Source organism: Orycteropus afer, unplaced genomic scaffold (assembly GCF_000298275.1).
Source record: "Orycteropus afer afer isolate SDZICR_OR568_19922 unplaced genomic scaffold, OryAfe1.0 scaffold00477, whole genome shotgun sequence".
In the NCBI taxonomy this organism is placed as follows: Eukaryota; Metazoa; Chordata; class Mammalia; order Tubulidentata; family Orycteropodidae; genus Orycteropus; species Orycteropus afer.
Genome location: NW_006922064.1, coordinates 1,560,403 through 1,564,930, shown reverse-complemented (window position 1 = coordinate 1,564,930; position 4,528 = coordinate 1,560,403).

Here is a 4,528-nt window from a genome sequence, read left to right as displayed (position 1 = left end):
TCCTTCCAGGGAGTGGCTGGTGGGTTTGAACCGCCAGCTGTCTGGTTAGCAGTCAAGTGCCTTAGCCACTATGCTACCAGAGCTCCCACAGTCTGCTATACTGCCTGCCAATCTTGAGTTTGTCAGCCCTGCAGCTGTGTGAGTCAGGAAAAGCCTCCAGTTTGAAATGTGACCCATGAACTTAGGACTTGCCATCCTCTACAACTGTATGAGCCATTTCCCTGAAATAAATTTCTCTATCTCTCCATATATATATGTGCTAAACTAGACTCACTGCCGTCAAGTCAGATCCTACTCATAGCAATCCCTCCTTGGGTTTCCAAGGCAGTATCACCATGGAAGTAGATTGCCCAACCTTCCTTATGAGGAGTGGCTGGTGGGTTTGAGCCACCTTCTGTTTAGCAGTCAAAAATGCCTTAGGCACTATGCCACCTGAGAGGCTCCTCCATATGTATATGTGTGTGTGTTTGTGTGTGTGTGTATATATACACCCCAAAAAAACCACACCAAACTCACTGCCATTGAGTCAATTCTGACTCATAGTGACACCCCCTTTGGGTTTCCGAGGTGGAAAATCTTATGGAAGTAGATTGCCCAGTCTTCCTTCCAAGGAGTGGCTGGCTGATGGCTTTGAACTGCCAAACTTCTGGCTAGCAGTCAAATCTCTTAGGTGTCTATATATGTATGTTGTTGTTATTAGGTGCCGTCGAGTTGTCTCTGACCAATAGCAACCTTATGTACAGCAGAATGAAACACTGCACAGTCCTGTGCCAACTCCACAATCCTTGTTGTACCTGAGCCTATCGTTGTAGCCACTGTGTCAGTCCATCTTGTTGAGGCCTTTCCATTTTTAGTTGATCCTGAACTTTACCAAGCATGATATCCTTCTCCAGGGAATGGTCCCTTCTGACAACATGACCAAAGCAGGTGAGACAAAGTCTGGGTATTCTTTTTTCTAAGGAGCATTCTGTTTGCATTTCTTCCAGGACAGATTTGTTAGTTCTTTTAGCAGTCCATGGTACTTTCAGCATTCTTCTCCAACACCGTAACTCAAAAGCAAGAACTCTTATTCAGTCTTCTTTATTCATTGTCCATCTCTCACATGCATATGAGGTGACTGAAAATGCCATGGCTTGTGTCAGGTACACCTTAGTCTTTAAGGAGATATCTTTGCTCTTCATCACTTTAAGGAGGTCTTTTGCAGCTGATTTGCCCAGTGCTATACATAGTCTGATATTTTGACTGCTGCTTCCATTGGTGTTGATTGTCGAACCAAGTAATATGAAGTCTTTGTGACAACTTCAATCTTTGCTCCATTTATCATTATGCTGTTTATTGGTGCAGTTGTGAGGATTTTTGTTTTCTTTATATGGAGGTGTAATCCATACTGCAGACTGTAGTCTTCAATCTTCATCAGTAAGTTCTTCAAGTCATTCTCACCATCAGCAAGCAAAGTTGTGTCATCAGTGTATTGCAGGTTGTTAATGATTCTTCCTCCAATCCTGATGCCACATTCTTGTTCATATAGTCCAGCTTCTCGGATTATTTGCTCAGCATATAGATTGAATAAGTATGGTGAAAGGATACAACCCTGACATACTCCCTTCTTGATTTTAAACCATGCAGTGTCCCTTTGTTTTGTTTGAATGACAGCCTACTGGTCTATGTGCAGGTTCCTCATGAGTACACTTAAGTGTTCTGGAATTTCCATTCTTCTCAATGTTATCCATAATTTGTCATGATCCAAACAATCGAATGCTTTTGCATAGTTAATAAAACACAAGTAAACATCTTTCTGGAATTTTTGCTTTCAGCCAAAATCCATCTGGCATCAACAATGATATCCCTCATTCCACATCCTCTTCTGAATCCAATTTGTATTTCTGGACATTGTCTGTCAATATACTGCTGCAACCATTTTTGAATTATCTTCAGTAAGATTTTACTTGAGTGCAATATTAATGATATTGCTCGATAATATCCATATTCTGTGGGATCACCTTTCTTTTGAATGGGTACAAATATGGATCTCTTCCAGTCAGTTGGCCAGATAACTGTCTTCCAAATCTCTTGGCATAGCCAAATGAGTTCCTGCAGCATGGCATCCATTTGTTAAAACATCTCAATGGTTATTCTGTAAATTCCTGGAGCCTTGTTCTTCAACACTTCCTTCAGTGTAGCCTCAGCTTCTTCCTTCAGTACCATTGGTTCTTAATCATATGCCACCACCTGAATTGGATGAACATTGACCAGTTCTTTTCAGTACAATGACTCTGTATTCTTTCCATCTTCTTTTGATGTTTCCTGCATCATATTTTGCCCATAGAATCTTTCAGTATTGCAACTTACTTAATACTTACTTAATTTTTTTTCTTCAGTTCTTTTAGCTTGAGAAGTGCTGAGCATGTTCTTCCCTTTTGGAGATATATATATACACACACACACATACATATATACATATACACACACACATATATATATGTATATGTATACATACATACATGTTGTTGTTGTTGTTATATGCTGTCAGGTTGGACCCAACTCATAGCAACCCCTCCTTGGGTTTCTGAAGTGGTATCACTACGGAAGTAGATTGCCCAAACTTCCTTCCGAGGAGTGGCTGGTGGGTTTGAACCACCAGCCTTCTGATTAGCAGTCAAGTGCCTTAGACACTATGCTACCAGAGCTCCATACACACACATACACACACACACATAAGCTTTACTGGTTTTGCTTCTATAGACAACCTAGCTTAAGATATTTGGGAACAAGAGTGTTTCTAGAGTAACAAAATCACAAGGATGAATTTCCTAAGTTGCTTTTCAAGTTCGATTAGTTGGAAAGACACTAATGACTCTGCCTCCATTAGTAAAGAGTGTACTACTAATCCATAGCATGAGGTGACAATATTAATACACAAAAGAGCACTGCCAATAGATCAAATATTGGTGAGAAGTGAGGCTCTGGGTGATTGCATGGTTGATAGTTTTTCTGCAATTTTGTCAGAATGAGGAGTCTTGGGAAAGTGGTGAAAGAGCAAGATGAGCTCAGGGTTGCTGAGTCACAGCCCAAGCACTGCATAAAAGATCTCAGTGTTTCCACTTATGCCCTGAAAGGAAGCCTTATTTCTTGTAGCAATTGCCAAAAACCAAATCCAGAGTCTTACTGTAAGTGTGGCTGAATTTTAATGTCAATTGAATTACTAATCTAGAATGGTGTCTAAAGTTAAAGTGAGGGCATTGATTGGGAAGAAATGGGATTCTGAAACCTGGGATGGGGACATATAAGCAGACAATCAAGAAGATGGGGTGTAGAGCCCCTAAATTAGGTTGAATTCCTTCTGCCAACAGCACCCATCTGAAGCAAGTACTACATTTTTGTTAGCTATTCCACTCTTCACCAGTAAAATCATTATCCCTTCCACCTCCATTTGATGGGTTTGACTCTGCTACGCCTGCTGAATCATTGTCTGATATATCACCTGGGGTGGCACCTTGGGCATTGCCTGTGGTAAGTGCCATGCATGACATTGCTGAATGTTCCCAGGAACCACCCCAACCACCTATTGCTGCTTCTGGATTTAAGTCCATGTGAGCCCCAAAAGGTGAAGTACAAAGTGTGACTGAGGAAGAGGTATGCTGTGCTTGAAAAGAACTGCTTGATTTTGCTCATATGTACAAACAAAAACCTGGAGAATATGTGTGGAAATGGCTATTAAAAGTGTGGGATAATGGTATAAGGAACACAATGTTGATTAGTCTGAGTTTATTTATATGGGCCCACTAAGCACAGATTCTTCATTCAGTGTTTCACATTGAGAGGTCAGGAAACGATCTCATGGTTTGTTTGATTGGCTTGCTGAAGCATGGATTATGTGGTGTCCTAAATTAAGTCAAGTTGAAGTACCAGGTCTGCCTTGATATAATATGGTAGTAGGTATCCAAAGACTTAGGAAAGTTAGCATGTTAGAATGGAGTTACCAGATTAGACCCGTAGACCCAGAAATGGAGTGCCCATAGGACACACCTTTTACCACTACGATAAGGAACAGATATATGAAGGGACCCCCAGCATCCTTGCAGACTGCTGTGATTGCTATTTTATGTAAGTCAGATTTGACAATGGGAAATGCCCTAATTGAATCAAGACACTTAACTCCAATGGGGCTAATTGGACCCGCATGGTGGTAGGGACCAAGTGGCAGTAATTAATCAACAAAGACAAGATGGACATGGTTACTGTAATGGACGGCAGAGTCAATGCAGTAATCAGAATAATCTAATTTGTGTAGACTTATGGCATTGGATCCTTAGGCATGCTGTCCTAGGAGTGAAATAGTTGGGAAATATACTAAATATTTACTTGATTTGTACAAGTGGAAGAATTCCAGGGCTTGTTGTTGTTGTTGTTATTTGCCGTCGAGTCGGCCCGACTCATAGCGACCCCTCCTTGGGTTTCCGAGGCAGTATCCCTATGAAAGTAGGATTGCCCAACCTTCCTTCTGAGGAGTGGCTGGTGGGTTTGAACC